Source organism: Triticum dicoccoides, chromosome 2A, assembly GCF_002162155.2.
Source record: "Triticum dicoccoides isolate Atlit2015 ecotype Zavitan chromosome 2A, WEW_v2.0, whole genome shotgun sequence".
NCBI lineage: Eukaryota > Viridiplantae > Streptophyta > Magnoliopsida > Poales > Poaceae > Triticum > Triticum dicoccoides.
In genome coordinates this window covers 202,032,469-202,052,439 of record NC_041382.1, presented here as the reverse complement: position 1 = coordinate 202,052,439, position 19,971 = coordinate 202,032,469, and the positions used below count along the sequence as shown (strand labels likewise).

Here is a 19,971-nt window from a genome sequence, read left to right as displayed (position 1 = left end):
GGAAAGAATAATAATAGAAATTTCCTCATGTCATGTGAGTTATATAATTTTAATTTTTGAAAAAAATGAACATTTTTCATTGATGTAGGAACATAAGTTTAGATGTGTTTTCACACACAATAGTTACATGTCAGTCGACTACATTTCGAATTCGGGTCAGTCGATTTTGGTTAAAGGGACAAACAGCCGGAGGGGATGAAGAAACTCGCTGATAGGCTACCCCATATCGTAGTTGTTTTACTAATCACAAATAGGCAACCAATGAAGCAATAGTACAAATTTAGAGCACAATGCATCATGATCTATTGGGAATTACATGTTCCCTATTTAACATATCAACCAGTCAAAGTGGCCATCTTGCATTGACCTTCAAAGTGTGATTTTTGGCCAAGCCACCGAACGACGCAAGCAGGTTGAACCCAAACTTGAGCATATAGTTAATCGAACATGAAACAGTTCATTGAGCCCGAGCATTGTTGACAGCCCTACCGATTGGAGGCAAACAGATACATTTTCCTTTTTTTCATAAAATCAAATGCTTGTATTAATGTTTATTCCGTGCATTTTCATACATTATTCAACATTTTTTTCCACCATTCAAATAATTTATTCTTTTAATTCACATTATTGAGCTAGGCACATAGACAAAGTTATTCTTTTTCTTCCGTTTGGAGCGCACGATCTCTTTTGCCAGTTACCTCAGATCTCTACTATTAAAGCGCAATCTGCAGTCGTCGTGATGGTTCGACCAATCCCACCACCCCTCGACCGCATCCCGTCGCTAATTAACACGGCCCATAAACGACATCCATCGCCAACTCAGCCCACGATCACGCACCAGCCGAAGAGAAACAGTTGCGACTCAATCCACGAACCACGTCCACTACATGCATTGACCAAAAAAGACGTACATGCCCAAACCAAAGAAAAAAACGTTCGAGCCAAACCAAACAGAAAAACAAGTGTGAGAGCTCCATCGAGCCTTGAACGCACGTCGCCAGAAACGCCAGTTCCTCCTCTCGCTGGACGTATAGTCGCCGTCCGGCCACATCCGCCGGAACCAGTCCGGCCACATCGCTCTCACAGCAGATGTGCGAGCTGCAGCCTCCGCTGCCGCCGGAACCAGCAACCTCTGCTCCCGTCTCATGATGCAGCCTCTGCTGCCGCCGGAACCAGCACCTCTGCTCCCGTCTCATGGTGTTGCTCGACAGGGCCGCCAGAACCAGCCACCTCCGCAGGCCGGCTGTTGCTGCACCCATCTTCGGACGCCGCAGGTACATCCTCCTGCCACCATCTTCACAGTTCCCTAGGTTTACCATCCTCAGCTGGTTCCTACAAAAACAAAATGCATTCATGCATTCATGATGTCTGAGCAAATTACCTACATTACAAAGATACTTAAGCGATGCAGGATTTTAAGCTATGTACCAGCTACCTGAAAATCATAAATTTCAATGAAGAATACGCCCATTAAATTCTGGGAATTAATATGTTTCATAATCAAGGATGAATAGGCAAGTTCAGATGTCTTTCCAGCAAGTACACCCAATGCAAACAACTTATTCCCCCAATCTGTATTTGGTGCCCAATACAAGCTGAGACATGGAGAACAAACTTTGACATCGGGATAGTGATCAATACATCATATAATTTGCTGACATAGAGTATTGAACAAAACATCATGTAATTCGCAATGTGTACGCCACACTTGGTCATGAGTGTGTTGAGATAGGTATTCGAGGCGACTCATACTCAAATTTCAAGGTAATATATTTGTCGTCATGATTTATTCTAAAACATGGGTATCATTAGTTATTTTCATGACCACATAACTAATATTTCCACTTCTGAAGATAGATAATTGTGCAACTCCATTATAAATGCTCACACTCACGATACCCTCAGGCTCGGAATCCTACTGTGATAAAAAATGAACATGACCCAGAAGATAAATAAACTTGAACAAATTCACCAGTGATCCTTGAAGGGGTTGTGCAGTCAGGGTTGTGCTCTTCGCTCCGCTACGAGAGAATGGCAACACCTACACCTCAAGTTGAACCTGAAATGCAGCACCAGACCGGAATTTATGATGTAATATAAATTATGTTACTTCCATCCTAAACGGCTGCCAACTAACATGATCAACATTGCAGCTCACAGCTTGTGGAAAAAACAATCAAAATACAACAAGCTAGGTTCAAGTATATAAACATGCAGACTAGCCTAACCATTTGCGTTTTCCCGATTGACATAGAGAGGCATGTATTACCTCCACTTGTGGCAATGAAGCAATGGCTCTAATGGTAACCACAAGTAAAAGGAAGAAATTTTTATACATAACTCTCGGTTCAAATTCTCATACCACAAGTGTATTTTGTTCCCATTTTCTGAATCTACAATTTTTAGTACATATGTGAGTGCACAGTACAGTCCTTGGCTTGAAATTATTAGGTCAGTTTGGTAAGATACACCAAAAAAAGAGTTTCTACTGAATTGTGTAATCAAAAGAGGGGAATGAGGGGCAACATAAAATGGATGGCGGAATGAAGATTATTCGGTACATGTGAACAAAGAGTCGAGGTCCAGCCACACAACTTGTAAATTCCTATATGAACAATTACAATCATAAGAAAATAAAAATAGTACCTCCTTTTGCTGAAATCCTTTTTTCAGATCTTGCAGCTCCATATCCAGTTTTTCATGTATGGATGAGTGTTCTCTTTCCTTTTCTCCTTCGTTAACTTCATCTGAAAAAGAAGAGTGCTGGTTGGAGAAAGTGTCACGAACACATGATATTGTTTCAGTAACTTACTTGCATTTTGTTCCCGTACTTAAGCATCCATTACAGTAAGCATCTAATCATTTTTCTAATGCAAAATAATGCAGGTAATAAGAACATAAAGCTTCTATAGGACATAGAGATGTCACAAGACAGAGGGCATCTGTATGATAAAGGGAAAAGAGGTATGTGCATGCCACTCACATGTCTCGACATAAGGTCTTCAATAAGCTTTCAGAGCTTAGCCTACCTTCATTTTTATCAGTTGTTGATTATGAGAGGAGACCAAGATCACAACCCACCAATACACCCCGGCCACCATCTGGTTTCTTCATACGCGAACAAACGGACACCACTAACTACAGTGTTTCGTCTTCCGATGATGATGACAATGTGCGCACACATGTGGCTATGATGGTTCCCATAGCCGGCAATCTAACAGCCTTTCAGCCAGTACAACATGTGCAAACGTCAATCGGTATCGACCTTACACATGAAAATATTTCAGCTTGCATTTATACATTTGTTAACCTAAGTGGTCCACAAAATGGTTCTTCAGGAAGTCACTCTCGTGAAGCCACTTACTATGATCAACGTGTATCACTTCAAGGAACACAGAGCGGCATTCAGCATAATATTGGTTCAGATATAGCGGTTCGACTCAACACCTCACACACTGATCCTGAACACATTGCTTCAAATGCAATCATTACATCAGATAAAAAACAGAAAAGGCGAGAACAATACATAGCACGGCGGGATAGATTAACACCTGAAGAGAAGGAGAAAATCAATGCACACCGCAGAGCAGCTAGGAAGAAGAAAACAGACGAGGAGAGGAATGCATGTCAAAGAGAAGCCAGGCAACGGATGACACCAGAGGAGAAGCAAAAAAGTAACACCCTTAGAAGGGCGGACTACCAAAAAATGATGGTCGAGGACAAGCAAGAGAGGAATAGCTGCAGAAGGGCGTCCTACCAAAATATGCCGGTCGAGGAGAAGCAAGAGACAAATGCCCGCCGAAGAGCACGTGTGCAAAACATACCACCCAAGGAGAAACAGAAGATGCTAACTCAACGCAACGCAATACTCGCGGCTAGGCGCAACATCCCTTGCGCTGAATCCATCGCAATGCCGCGCCCAGATGCAGCTACCTTAGCTACGCCCAACCTGATGTCGACCACTCATGCCAGAGACCCCGCCGCTTCAACTCCTTCCCCCCAGTTAGCGAGTAAGGGTGGTTACAGCTTCGAATCAGACGGTAATCCTCCCATCTTTACTCTACTTGTTATGTCCATGTGCGTTGGACCAGTATTTACCAGCTCCTCAACCATGCAGGCGAGTACCTTAGTCGTACCCTGGACAATAATGAGGCTCCCGGCGAACTCATAAATGCCTCGCAACGAACCAATGATCAGGGAATACACGACAACCAGAATCAAGCCCATGAGCAGAAACAGGAGACCAAAGCACGGCGTAGGGCTCGCGAGCGAGCTCACAAACGAGGTATGGTGGTAAAGAACATTCAAGGGGGTGCCGCAAAACGAAGAGCGCACACGAAAAGCGTAGCAGAAGGTGAGAGGTCAGCGTTGCTAGAGCGTCGTAATGCAAGCTTTGCAGCTAAGCAGAGGTCTCCACACCCAAGTACCTTACATGTGAACAGAGCAGCAACAAGCTCAGAAACACCGCCCACAGGAGCTGCTTCACCGGCTTCGTCCCCTCCATCGAGCATGCCGTCTTACACCATTGGGACCGATGGTAACCCTCTCATCTTTTACTCCCCTCCCAGTGACCACTCACACTAAACCATTACTTACCAGCTCAACAATGTTGCAGCTGAAATGGACACCTTCCTTAGCGGCATCATGGATGATAATGGACTTTCCGGTGACCTCATGGATGATGAGTACTACCTATTTGCCGATCAAGGTACTCCCAGGCGCCTTTCGTGCTCGTCCCTCTATACTATTGATTTATGTTCTGCATCCTATCGTGACATGTTATGTCTCGACAATGCTTGCAGGATCCGACGCTGATAACACTGACATCGATGAGCCTGTAGACTCCAACACGGGATCTATCGAGCTTGATCCTTTCGACTATGTGTACTCGAACATCCCAGACAGCACGCACATCCTGAAGCACGCGGCGAACTGCGACCATTGCAAGGCCAAGAAGTTCCAGTACGAGACTGACGGCTTCTGCTGTCGGAACGGGGAGATTAAGCTGGCTGAACCGGAGCCTATCCCGGAGCTGATGAGGTTATGGTCTAGCGCGGATGGAGACTCTCGGCATTTCCGGGAGAGCATTCGGTTCTTCAACGGGCACTTCTCCTTCACTACCCTTGGTGTCAACCTAGACAACAACTACACAAACATGAAGTCGGGAGTGTACACGTTTCGGGCACATGGCACTATGTACCACAAGGTGCACTCGTTCGGTCCAACATCTCGTCCTGATCATCTGCAGTTGTACTTCTATGACGACGACCCAAACTTAAGCCATCGCAAGGAGGCCACCAAGCAATTGGACCAGAGTGTTGTCAGCAAGTTAGTGGACATCCTCAGGGAAAACCCCTACTCCCAGCAGTTTAGGAGTTTGGGTGCCCACAAGGAAAACCTCGAGGAGTACCGGATAGACCTCAACATTGACCAGAAGCTAGACCAACGGAGATATAACAGACCGGTGTCATCTGAGGTGGCTGCGATTTGGGTCGAGGGAAGCGATCTAGCAAACAGGTTCAACCGCAGCATTACACTCTATGGGGACAACAACGAGAAGCATAGTATACATGCTACAGAAGGTTGCTATGACCCGCTGTCGTATCCCCTCTTTTTCCCAAGGGGGGAGCTTGGTTGGCATCCAAATATCCCTAAGCACAATGTCCCTTGGGAACTTGCACAACAACCAAGAGGAAACCGCGATAAGGATTCAGGTTCGCCTATTTGGTATGCTTATATGCGAAAAATAACATTGTCTATCCTTCCCATATGGTACCTAACCTTCTTCTTTCACATCTTTCCATAGAGGGGAACAGTCGGTTGTGTGTCTCTGTTAGGGACTACTACTGTTACCGGCTACAAACACGCCCTGCAATATTCAACCCCATACTTCACGGAGCACGCTTGTTCCAGCAATGGGGCGTCGACATGTTCATCAAGATTGAGGGTTGTAGGCTGAAGTGGATCAGGGACCACCAGCCACAGATACGTGCCGATCTATACCAAGGCCTTGTGGATAGCATCGCAGTTGGGGAGATGCGAGCGAGCGCTGTTGGCAAGAGGATCGTGCTCCCAGGGACACATCAGGGGTGCAACCGAGACATGAAGCGGAGGCATATGGACGCCATGGCATTGGTGCAGACGTATGGGAAGCCTGACATCTTTTTGACTATGACATGCAACCCTAGCTGGGAGGAGATACTGAATGAGCTGCTTCCAGGCCAGACTCCCCAAGACCGACCAGATCTTGTCGCACGCGTGTTCAGGGCCAAGCTGGAAACCATGAAAGAGATGTTGTTCAAGAAGCACATCCTAGGTGTTGTGGTAGCGCATGTGTATGTCGTCGAGTTTCAGAAGAGGGGCCTCCCCCATGCGCACTTCCTGTTGATCATGAATTCAAATTATAAACTTGTGGTGCCAGAGCAGTATGACCGCGTCATATCTGCAGAGCTCCCGGACAAGCATAAGTATCCAGAGCTCTATGCCATGGTCGTGAAGCATATGATGCACGGCCCATGCGGTAATCTAAATCCCAAAAATGTGTGCATGCAAGACTTGAAGTGCAAGTGCAAGTACCCACGGCCGTTCAACCAGAACACCTTACAAGGTAAGGATTCATACCCGGTTTATCGACGACGGGATGATGGCCGTTCTGCTAAGGTCCGCCGTCATCTGCTAGATAACAGGTGGGTGGTGCCTTACAACCCTTATCTGTTGCGGATGTTCAACTGTCACATTAATGTTGAGGTATGCTCCAGCATCAAGGCCGTCAAGTACCTTTACAAATACGTATACAAGGGCCACGATCGAGCTTCAATCAGCATCGACCAGCCTGACAGCAACGGGGTTGTAGATGAGATTAAAAGGTACATTGATGCGAGATGGGTTACTCCACCGGAGGCGATGTGGAGGATATTCGGCTTCAACCTTTCTGAGAGTTCCCCATTGGTCCTACAGTTGTCGCTTCATCTCCCTAATATGCATAGTGTCACGTTCAAAGCGCAAGAGGACCTGACCGATGTCGTCGCCCGTGATAATGCATCTAAGTCAATGCTGACGGAGTATTTCCTCGCTAATCAGAAGCACGAGTGGGCTCGGGATATCCTTTACAAGGACTTCCCGGGAAGTTTCACATGGCAGAGACAGAAGTACTGGAGGCCGAGAGAAAAGCGGCACCAAGTTGGTCGAATCGTGTCAGCCCATCCGGCCGAGGGGGAGCGGTACTTTCTGCGAGTGCTGCTCAACCACGTGCCAGGCAAGACATCTTTTGAGGACCTGCGGACCGTGGACGGTGTGCTATGTGATAGCTTCCGTGAGGCTGCCGAGAGATTGGGCCTCATTGAGGCCGACAACACGCTTGACGAGTGTCTTACAGAGTCAACAGAGTTCGCGATGCCAGCCTCACTCAGGAGGCTCTTTGCAACAATCTTGGTATTCTGCGAGCCAGGTGACGTGCGCGGTCTATGGCATAGGCACCTAGAGGCGATGTCTGATGACTACCGCCGATCACACATGTGCTCAAAGGCAGTGGAGCAGATGGTGTTGCTTGACATCAGGGGCATGCTACAGTCCATGGGCAAAGACATAGCATTGTTCCCTCTTCCGGACATCGACGAGACCTGTGACACTACTGGAGGTGAGGCTAGAGAAGTCACCGAGGAGTCCACAATCGAGGTTGTCGCGAACGACACTGCTTTAGCGTCCTCGCTAAACCCCGAGCAGAGACTTGCATACGACGAGATACTGGCAACAGTCGATGCCGGTGATGGGGGTGTATTCTTTGTCGATGGCCCGGGAGGCACCGGGAAGACCTTCCTATACAAGGCACTACTCGCAAAGATTCGAGGCGAGGGCAAGATCGCGGTGGCTACGGCGACATCTGGCGTCGCAGCTTCCATCATGCCTGGAGGAAGGACAGCCCACTCGAGGTTCAAGATCCCACTCAGCATTGAAGATGGGGCGTCGTGCAGCTTCACCAAGCAAAGTGGGACAGCCAAGCTCCTGCGCATGGCTTCACTCATCCTATGGGACGAGGCCACGATGACGAGGCGGCAAGCGGTTGAGGCACTGGACAATAGCATGCGGGACATCATGGGACGACGGGACCGACCTTTCGGGGGAAAAACTGTCGTGTTCGGTGGGGACTTCAGGCAGGTGCTTCCGGTCGTTAGGAAGGGGTCACGGGGTCAGATAATCGATTCAACCCTGCGGAGTTCATACCTTTGGAAGGGCATGCGCCAGCTAAGGCTCGTCACCAACATGAGGGCGCATAACGACCCGTGGTTCACAGATTACTTGCTAAGGGTAGGCAATGGCACCGAGGAAACCGACGAGGAAGGCAACATAAGGCTCCCCGAAGATATTTGTGTGCCGCCAACAGGAGATGGCGTTGACCTAGAGAAGCTAATCGACCATGTATTTCCTGCTCTAGATGGCAACATGGCCGATCCAAATTACATGACATCTCGAGCGATCCTCTCCACAAAGAATGACAACGTTGATAAGATAAACACGCGCATGATAGAGCGCTTCTAGGGCGAAGAGAAGATCTACCACAGTTTTGATAGTGCAGAGGATGATCCACATGGCTACTATGCCCCCGAGTTCCTCAACAACCTGACTCCCAATGGCCTGCCTCCGCATGCGCTCAAACTAAAGATAAATTGCCCGGTTATACTGTTGAGAAATATTGATCCAGCTAATGGGTTGTGTAACGGCACAAGGCTTGTGGTCCGGGATTTCCAAAGGAACGCCATCGACGCAGAAATCGTGCTAGGACAACATGCTGGTAGGAGGGTGTTCCTTCCTCGGATACCTCTCTGCCCATCCGATGACGATATATTCCCTTTCAAGTTCAAGAGGAAGCAGTTCCCTATTAGGCTCAGCTTTGCCATGACAATCAACAAGGCGCAAGGGCAAACCATCCCCATTGTCGGGGTTTACCTAGCGGACCCGATTTTCTCTCACGGTCAGCTTTACGTCGCTTTGTCTAGAGCCACCGCGAAGAGGAACATTAAGATTCTCGCCATCAAGGACAATGACAATGGTAAGGGCAAGGGCAAGGACGAAAGCAAGAATTCAAAGAAGCGAAAAAGATCTGAGCCCTTATTAATAACCACGAAGAACATAGTCTACAAAGAAGTCCTTAGCACATGAAGTCACTGGATCAAATTATATCATGTCAAGGTAAAATATGTTCAGTTCTGCATTACAACCACATAACTATTGTAGATATTAATGCACACTGACCTGAGTTTGTTGCTGCGCAGTACTCGAGGGAGCATAGTCAGTCTTCAAAAACCATCAGTATTCCTTCCGCGACATTTGCCCGTCCTATACTTGGTCAAAGATGCACCTGTTTAAGCTGGAAATAACATGAGTCAGCGTGAAGTTTCCAACATATGCAGGAGGAAGATGCTTGGACAGTGACTTGGTAAAGAAGAACAAAAATACTAAGGTTTCATATTTCTTTCTAAGGCATATGCTTTTTAATATGGTAAAACTAATATCATATACCAATAAAAATACTGACTTAAACTTCAGTTGCATAGAATCTCTTGTTAGAAATACATGGATAAGGAACTATGTATCTGATGATTTATGAACAACCCAAATTTGAGCTGAGTTTGCCATCAGTGAAGTCCTCGTATCTGTACTATCTATACTATTACAGGATGAGTCTTTCAAGCCAGTAGATACTTCTATATGAACAAAAAGAATATAATCTGTTCATCTACTTTTTTCTGTAGCTTTGTGATAGATTTAGCATGCAGGTGTCCTTAAATTCTAACACTTTCTTAAACATCAATTTCAGGCCTCAAAATTCATTGCAGAATGTGTCCAAGGTGCCATGTACAGGATTAGAAACATCCACCCTTGAGCTATCCAAGTAATAATATTGACTATGTTCATATTTTCCGTTGCTACAGTACAATTTAAACCAGCCAACTCCATATCAGTACTACTCCAAACAGAAACTGGAATGATTTTTTTATGGATTTTCCAATTTCAGCAGGTTGTGCATTTTTCTGAAACTTTTATGCACAGGAAAGACTAGCCTTAGTCTGACAGTACGACGAACAAAATTAAACGGTAGTGAAACATGGCCATTTCTAGGTGTATCTAAATACGACCATATCCCTCTACAAATGTAAAACTTCCTTTCTTTCTCTCATTTACCGGTAGCTCAAGGCCAGCAGCAGCAAGCAACAAAAGCAAGCAGCAGCGGCAAGCAAAACAACCGGCAGCATCAAGCAGCAAAGCAACCATCCAGCAGCGCAACAACAGCAAGCGGCAAAGCAAGCCAACAGCGGACAGCAGCAGCAGCAGGAAGAGATGGCTCCTCACCTTGCTGTTCCTGGCAGGGTCGGACGGAGCAGGGAGGCGAGAGGACGGACGGCAGCAAGTTTCGGACGGCGTCAATGGCGGTCAGCGGTCGAGGAAGAAGTAGGAGGGACCCATGGCTTCGAGTTCGTGGTCCAGAGGAGACGCGACGACGCGGAGCCCGTCACGGCCCCTAGAGCTGCTCGGGGAGGAGGATGACCGCGGCGGCGTCGCAACAGCGGCCGACGGAACCGAGAAAGGCGACCTTGGTTCAAGACGTACCTACACGCCGGCGCTAGGAATCACCATTAAAGGGACGGCAAGAGCTACAATCGAGCTAGGAAACTACCTACGAGCAAGAGCGCACCAGAGAAGCGAGGTGGTTCACGACGGCGTTCAACGGGCGTGCATGTCGGAGCCGGAGGCGTGAGCGTCGATCCGGACCGACGGCTGGCGGATCCCGCCGGTGCCAATGGCTGGCGTTGCAACGGCAAGCGGCGGCGTCCCCGGCGAGTTTGACAAGAAAGGGGATCCGGGGGGAAGACCGGAAGAGTGAGGAGTGGATGAGGAGAAAAGATGAAGAGACAGCCGGGCAGGGAGTAGCTGACGCTGCTGGAGTGCTGGATTGACGGACCCACTGGTCAGTGGCAAAAGGAGGGGTTCAAAGAAAATAAAAATAAAAAAATGGTTGGAATATCTCTTTCTTCTCTACTTCTAAGCTTCTCAGGATTAGCATAAATCTAAATTTTTTTGGTGCTCAAAACTCTACAAAAATTTCATAGATGCATATATATATATGTAGTATTCTATATTGTTGTGTCTGAAGTGAAAATTCCAAACAAAAACAAAGTCACAGTTTGTATCTCTATGATGAATAACGGAAGTTTCAATTGCTAAATTTAAACTAAGATTTTTAGAATAAATTGTGGTTTCTAAGCTTCTCGCATTTAATCCATCAACTAAATGTGTTATATTCCTATAACTGTAACTAGCGCTTAATTTTATTTGATTTTGGATTAATAAGGTGGGCTATACATTATATGTTCTCAATTGCTTGATTGGAACGTCATAGTTTTGGTAACCCGTTGCAACGCACGGGCATTTTACTAGTAGTGCTAGCAGGGCTGACTTGGGCCACGTATCGGGCTGTGCCGAGCCGAGCCTGGATCGTGCCGGGTCGGCCCGCGAATAAAAGGGCTACGCCGAACCGACTTGATTTTTCCGTGACAGATCCATGCCCACGGGCCGGCATTAAAGGACGGCCCAGGTTTGTTTCAACTGCACGGCCTCCACGAGCCACGGCGACGGCGACGGTCTCCGGCTCTCCGCCGTCCTCTCCCGTCGCGCCTCCGATGCTACCCTGCCAATTTGTCCCAGCAGTTTTACCCACATCAGATCAGATGATCGAATTCAGAGGGGTGGCGGCATTCGCGCCGCCCAGGGCAGCATTAGCGCACCTTGGATTGCGGGGCTTGCCAGTTCGTCGCCTCCTCCGCCGTCTTCCTCTCGCGGCTCCAGCCCCAGGTTCGCCATCCTCCGTCAGTCCCATACTCCCGTTCTATGTCGCGTAGACGTTGCCTTTGCCTACCCTGTATTGACTGGTGACCTCCTCGTGTTCGATTTGGTGTGGGGCAATGGGATTGGGAACGTGTGTACGGATGTGGGCATGTCCATCCCAAATTGCAGTGCAATCTGCTTGCATCTGATGAATTGCAACTTTGCAAGTGCCAAGGTGAGTTGATCTAGCGGATCTAGGAACTGAATGAGGGGTCGCAAATTAGCTGTTTTCTTTTTTACCATATGAATTAGGGGTGGCTGCACCGAGCAAAATTAAAATAGATGCCTCACAAAGTCATTAACTGTATATTGCAATTTAGTAATTTTGTTTTATTTTTAGGTGGTCGTTAGTGCACAGAGTGCATTAGTTCTCTGATGTTTGAGGCTCGAGTGCCACCCTAATTCTACTTGTGCAGTTGTCCTTACAACAATTGTAGTTATGTCACTGTTTCTAGGAATATAACTGTAGCCCTCCAAACGCCTGGTCTAACGGCTCGGTCACTGGCCGGTCAAAAGTAATCGACCCAGATGGGCACCTCAAACCGGCCTTAAACGTCCGGGCTGACCGACACCCCTCATACAACAACAACAACAAGAACAACAAAGCCTTTAGTCCCAAACAAGTTGAGGTAGGCTAGAGGTGAAACTCATAAGATCTCGCGACCAACTTATGGTTCTAGCACATGGATAGCAAGCTTTCACGCACCCCTGTCCATAGCTAGTTCTTTGATGATACTCCAATTCTTCATATCTTTTCTTACGGACTCCTCCCATGTCAAATTCAGTCTATCCCGACCTCTCTTGACATTATCCGCACGCTTTAGCCGTCCGCTATGCACTGGAGCTTCTGAAGGCCTGCGCTGAATATGACGAAACCATCTCAGACGATGTTGGACGTGCTTCTCTTCAATTGGTGCTACCCCAACTCTATCTTGTATATCATCATTCCGGACTCGATCCTTCCTCGTGTGGCCACACATTCATCTCAACATGCGCATCTCCGCCACACCTAACTGTTGAACATGTCGCCTTTTAGTCGGCCAACACTTAGCGCCATACAACATTGCGGGTCGAACCGTTGTCCTGTAGAACTTGCCTTTTAGCTTTTGTGGCACTCTCTTGTCACAGAGAATGCCAGAAGCTTGGCGCCACTTCATCTATCCGGCTTTGATGCGATGGTTCACATCTTCATCAATACCCTCATCCTTCTGCAGCACTGACCCCAAATATCGAAAGGTGTCCTTCTGAGGCACCACCTGCCCATCAAGGCTAACCTCCTCCTCCTCCTCGCGCCTAGTAGTACTGAAACCGCACCTCATGTACTCAGTTTTAGATCAAAGTTTTAAACAGTGTGCTAGCTCGACACTATAGCATTTGGAGGGGCATCATGCTAAACGGCATCTTGTGCAATTTAGCGGCTTTGTGCGCTATTGAGGCTGCCGCTATTTGCCATAGTCTGTTATTTAAAACTTTTCGTTATATATGAGACGTTGATGGGCTAGGGATCGAAACCAGTCGCAACTACCCCTTTTCTGTTGGTCTGTTTTGACCTGAGAGACCAAATCCAACAATTTGAGCTCTGGAGATAAGGCACTTAGTACAGGATTGTCTCAATTGACCACCCAAACCAATAGATTTTTGGGTTGAATACACACCAAAGTATTCTATTAAGTGGTTCTGAACCGAATACCAGGATAACTTACCTGGATAGAAGAAATCCTGATCGAATTCTGCCATTTGATGTAACAGTTGTATGATCAGAAAGGGGCTGGAGTCCGGAGATTGTATTAGTCACAGCAGATTTAATTCTGGAAGTGGAAATAAGTAATATATGAGCAGAAACTGATGAACGTATCTTGCGAAAGGGCCATCCTTTGGCACAGAACTGCTATGTAATATCTTTCACTATTTGACTAAAAATGGAACGGAATGAGATTTGATTGTTTAGTGAGATTATAGGCAGTAAAGCGAATATCAATCCTGACCTTTCTGGTATCTGTACCTGGCTCAGTGGAAGCTCTAAAAAAGTAGTCTCTTGTTCTTTATTAACTGAAAGCAATAGAGGGTTAGCCAGTTTACTTTCTTGGGCTCCAAACGAGCCAGTTGCTGTCCTAATAGAGGTTCATGTCAATCCAGCCAAGCCAGTGCCATGTGGTATTCTGCAAGTTTATACTCAAGGGCGTTACCTCCTGGAGAGGGTTAGTTCAAAAAATATCCCCGGGAGAGGCAACACGGCCATTGATTTCTTCCGTCCATATTACCAGTTTTATCATTTGAATTGACTTGTCTTCCCACTTCCCAGACAACAGTTGTATCTGTTGCTAACTTCCTCAGTTGACTGGACTTTCCTTTATGAAATTATGGCTGTGCTTCTGCCAAATAGCACAAGCAAAATTATGCCATGACCGCCTTTTTCCAAGACACGCGTTTGTGAAAAGGCAGACACTTGCCATGAAAAAAATGTTGTTTGTTTTTGTCTAAATAGTAAAGTAGTTTCCATTCCGCAAGATAGCATGCAGCAGAAATCTCGTTTTTATTTTGGCTATTCAATTCTGCTGTGAGCCTACAGTGTTTATTGATACATAGGACGACATAAATAATCTGAGTTTACTAGTTTCTACATATATATACAACTCCAGTTACTCATGGCACTTTTCAAACATATAAAGGCCTTGCCCTCATAAATTGCAGGGTTCCCTGATTACGAACTTTGGAAATGTGAATTGCCTGAAGTAGCACTGTGTGTCTGAGAAGTTGTTGTGCTGTTTTGCGTCAGGGAAGTCTGGCTTGAAGACAGATCTGAGAAGAAGTTTATGACATCAGGGCTTTCACCAAGAGCTCTCAGTGACCTGGGAACGGGAGGCATATTCACATCCAGAAACCCCTCTAGGATTTGGACGATCTGACCCGTCGTGGGTCTAGTGCTTTCATCATCTTGGATGCACCAACAAGCAACCTTACAAGCTCTTGTGAGCTCGTCAGGATTTGCATCTCCTTTCAGCCTAGGGTCCAACAAGGTCTGCACATCCCCTTCATGGAGCTTGCTTGCAGCCAAGGTTGGGAAGAAAGTGGACCTGCCCTCCTCTCCATGGTCAGAATTCCTCCTGCCTGATATGATTTCAAGGAGCATCATGCCATAGCTGAATACATCTGCCTTCGCGGTTATGGGCACGCCACTGATCCATTCAGGTGCAAGGTAACCCCTTGTTCCTCTCATCGTCGTTAAAACACGGCTGAAGTCCCGGCCTAAGAGCTTTGCTAGGCCAAAGTCGGATACTTTTGGTACAAAGGAATCATCCAAGAGAATGTTATCTGGCTTGACATCACAGTGTATGATGCAATCCCTACATTTTTCATGCAGGTAGTTTAGGCCCCTTGCTGTTCCAAGTGCAATTTGGTACCTGATGGCCCAGCTCAATGCAGTTGTCTCACCAGGGAAGAGTTGCACTTCCAGGGAGCCCTTTTGCATGTACTCATACACAAGCAGCCTCCTTGACCCTTCAGAACAGAACCCAAGAAGGCGGACCAAATTAACATGCTGGGTTGTCCCAATCGTGCTTACCTCAGCACGGAATTGCTTCTCCCCTTGATGAAAACCATCGAGCCTCTTCACAGCAATGGCCGTTGAATCTGGGAGCTTCCCCTTGAACACCGAACCGAAGGCACCTCCCCCCAGCTTCTCTGAGAAGTTTCTGGTGACATGCTGCAGATCACTGTACCTGAAAGCAATCAATGTGCCCCCACCAGTCTTTGATATCCGAAGAGTCCTTTCTCGCCGAAATTTCTGATATAGGAAGAAAAACACAATCGCAAGGATTATCAGAATTGCAGCAACCCCGCCAGCAACTGCACCAATGATCACAGCCTTGCTCTTTTTTGGGTCTTGCAGCTCGGATGCTGCAAGTCTGAGGAAGAGTGTGCCAACTCCATTTCCACTGTACTGTTCTTGGAGGTTCACCAGGTCCCCAGACCAAATAAAACAGCCAGTTGTATTGTAAGTGTAAGCATCGCATGAACAGCTTTTCAGACAAACCTGCTCGCATTCTTTCAAGCTGGCGCCCACTGCACCCCGAGCATTGTCAGGTAGCCTCACGCTTGCCATGGGAAAGAACTTATCAGGCTTGGTCTGTCCGGAGCTCGAGTTGATCTGGCACTGCAATGGTACGTTCCTCCTGCACCCGCCACTGTAATCCTGAAGATCCCAATCACTCTGGACCTTCTGGCTGAACCCCTTGACGCAGTTGCAGTATGGCAGCGCAGCCTCACTGCAGCTGCCATATGCCCCACAGAGTGCATACACCTCACACTGTGTTCGCGGCTGTGACCAGAACAAGATCCACTGCTGTGAGAATTCCACCCATGTCAGCTGCTTGATCTGTCCGGTCACGTCCATGATGAACCGCGAGATGACTGCATCATCCTTCATCGAGTAGTAGAAATAGCTTTCTGTGGCATTGTCGACGAATTGGAAGTCGTATCTGAAATTAGCCGTCATCTCTGGCACGAGGCTGAAGATATTGCCATTCCAGGGGCCACTGGTCCAGTAGTTTATGGATTCATTCCACTGGATGAAGTACTGTTTTGTGCCATTGGGATCTAGCTCCAGAGAGAACAACCCAGGAGATGGGTCTGCGTTGTTCTTCCAAGGAATAAGCCTCTGGCTCAGACCCGTGGTCTTGTTCAGCCCGAGCTTGCCCCCCGGAAGCCAGGTGTTTGTGGGATGGTCTATGCTTCGCCAGTAAACTATCGATGAATTGAAGACATCGATAAGATCGAGGCTACCGCTGTCCCTGATGATGGCCATGGTGGAGTTGGAGGCTATACTTACATCAGTTGACCATAGCTGCCGGTTCTTGGCTTGATCAAGGAGGACAAGGTTGCCGTCGCTGGCGATTTCCAAGGAGGCGGTGGCCGGGTCAGACACCGTCATGTTGGTGTTCCACACTGTGGTCAGCAGTCGTATGTTGCTGTACCATATGGCTATGTAGTAATTGCTGGAGGTGGAAGAGGTGGTGTTACTCTGCGATGGGGAGTAGAAGCCCACGGCGAACTTGTTGCCCTGGGATACGATCTTCTGTGACCCGGACAAGGGTGTGGCGGAGTTGATGGTGTCGCCGGCTGTGCAGAGCAGGATTTGACCGAATAGGAGGAGGAGGAGGAAGAAGGGATCCATGGATCATGGATGGGAGCTTGGAAGAATAGCAGGGGCTTGAGCGAGGATGGGAGCCTGAACTTTGGAGTCACTCGTGGCTGTGGTTGGAGTTGGACACAGAGGTTTCTCAGCCTGGTGAGCTACAGGGTTGATTAAATAAGCAGCCCTCTTTGACCTGGTACAGCAGCAGCAAAGGCTGATTGAGAGCCACACGCCCAACGCCCTGCTGATGCTGCTGAATAGTATAGATGAATTAACAGAATAGTAGGAGTACTAAAATCTGGTGTTGAAATTTATGACAAATGGTTAATGGTGTTTTCTTTTCCTTGCTTGATTTATGTTGTGTCACCTCACTTCAGTTGCAGTTGCAATCCGATGTAGCATAGCTATGATGTTAGTGATGTCATGTCACTTTCGCTTCTTTAATTATTGTTATGTTATTCCACTGGATGAAGTACTGTTTTGTGCCATAGGGTTTATTGTGTCATAGAGTACTATTTTCTCTTCATTGATTAATATTAGTGAACAGAAAATGCCAATATCTGACTCTTGCCGTGATGCTGACTGTCGACGACTAAAAAAAGGGAGAAAAATGGTGTGAAGCCAGGAAAGTGGTTTTCCGGCTTTGACTTGGAATATTTAAACGATGGCCGATCTTTGGCCGCAAATATTTTAAGACTGACTTGTCATCTTGCGAATACTCAAAGTTTACTTCCAGAATTCAACCTCTAATGGACTTCTCCTCTGGTTCCAGATGGCCAGGCAGATGTTTGCAGCTTTGCTGCTGTTCTTCTATCTCTGTCTCTCTTCTAGAACGGGTATCTACCTGGTCGGGGTGAATACCAGAATTTTGAATTGTCTCTGGTCTGTTCGATTTACAGTGCAGTCAGTTCAAGGTTGCGATTTTTCAAAGTCATGTTAATAATCATCGTGATCGTGGTCTCCACTGAAGGCGTAAATGGCGTCCACTGATACGTCTCTGATCACCTTTTCCTTCTTTTCAGCTTGTAGGGTTTATACACGCACCTCGGTAACTGGAGTGCAGAGACGGATATGCGCAGACCCAGTCCGCATATGTGTCGAGACTCGAGAGGTACTCCCTCCTTTCCGGTTTATAGGGTTTATCTCAAAATTTTAGTTTTTTCATTTTATAAGGCTTAATTTGGTTGTTCCCCATCACATGTTCAAACTTCAAGGTGCATTAAATCATTGTATGCAAGTATTAAGAGAAAACTGACCAATGCATGCACTTTATGCATGCATGCATTGCAATTAATGCGTTCGTAAACATAATTTTTTTAAAAAAACAATAGCATAAATTAGGTGCTTTTGTAAACTATAAAAAATATTCCACCACTCATCATCTATCTTGGTTAGTGAGATTTTTGAATTAAGCCTTATAAACTGGAAAGGAGGGAGTATTTTCTGGTTACATGGCGCCCGAACTCGGGGCAAAATGACCTGTCGGGGAAAGGAACGTGATGGCCGTGTTTGACTGGTAATAACAAGGCTAGATATAGCCTCTCTTTTTTGCCTGATTCCTGGGTAAATCATGTTTTAGGTAGTGTCCTGTTCTGCTCGGCCATTCAAGAGCTTTTATGATACGGGCCCAGCATTAAGTAGCGACTAAAGGTGGCAGACGGATAGAAACGAAATGGAGGAGACATCAGCACGCGAGGGAGAGGAGAGGAGCCAGGGCATTCGTGATATTTTCCGACTTCTGAGTTGAGACTACAGCCGTATATAGGGGTGACAAGAGGAATACGTTACGAGTATTTTTTACGCCAAAGGCGTACTTTAATTTTATAGAAGAAGAGAGCAAACGTCAATTTACAAGAATTACAGAATGGAAGCTAGCTTCCAAAGAGAACGCACACCCTAGCACACCCACTAGCTAGCCTATGTCTACACTCTCACAAAACATGCCATAACCTCCTCCATCCAATCCCGCCAACCTCCATTCTTTAAGCTCCGCAATGATGGCGAGGGCCAGGTCTGACGCCGTCTTTTGTTGATTGATCCGGTGAAATACTCTGGCGTTGCGTTGCTTTCATAGAGCCCAGGTGGTCGCAATAGTCACTGTGTCGAAGCCGCGCTTGAAACCTTTCCTGAAGTTAGTTCTCGTAGTCAACCACCAATCTAGTAAGGTGTCCTCCGGCACCGGGATATTACCCTGCAAGCTCAGCGTCTCGAATATGTAGTGCCACGCCTCCCTGGCATAGCCACACTGAATGAGAATGTGCTCCGCATTGTCCTCCTCTTGAAGGCACGTGAAACAGAAGGACGGAGCATCCTGAAGGTCGTGCCTTGCTCTTCTGTCATATGTCCAGATCCGGTGTTGCACTGCCAACCACGCAAAAAATTTGCACTTCAAAAGTGCCCAACTTTTCCCAATGCAAGTGGCGTATGGAGCCCTCTCGGCACCTTGGCAGAGCCGAAAATAGGTGGACTTGGCGGTATAAGATCCGGACGGGTCTGCCGGCCATGAGAAAGAATCGTCTCTGGTGGGATCGCGATTGATCGTGCTGATCGCAAGGTTGAGATGCAAAAGCTGCATGTGGCCTCCAAAGTTTACCTCGCTGCTGATGTCAAGCAACCATCGCCCATCCTCTAACCCTTCCTCGACCGTGCGGCGATTGATCGTTCGCGTGTCCACTAAAGCATGAATGCAAGGCGCAATATCCTAGTAGTGACGAAGCACGCTGAGCACGAGCTGCTAAAGCCATGGGCTCATTGGCCACCCGCAGTCCCGCTTCAGCGTAGACCACTAAGTCCACAATCAAAACAAAACAAACTAAGGGCATCTCCGATGCTGTCCCTAAATGGACACACTATCTGTATGTGGATTGTTCCGGATCAGTCTGTAAACACTATGCATGTACATGTCACAGTTGAGGAGAGAGAGGAGGGATGCTGTTGAATATGATGGCTTTTGGTTG

The 19,971-nt window shown here is 47.1% G+C and overlaps 1 long non-coding RNA gene across 1 annotated transcript in view; it reads left to right on the top strand.

Moving 5' to 3' along the window:
- Positions 1-11,600: 11,600 nt before the first annotated feature.
- The window catches only part of LOC119354198, an 11,954-nt gene continuing 3,583 nt past the window's right edge, over positions 11,601-19,971 (top strand). The window contains exons 1-2 of the long non-coding RNA XR_005170717.1: positions 11,601-11,847; positions 18,037-18,125. This is a non-coding gene — a long non-coding RNA (uncharacterized LOC119354198). The remainder of the gene's footprint in view (positions 11,848-18,036; positions 18,126-19,971) is intronic.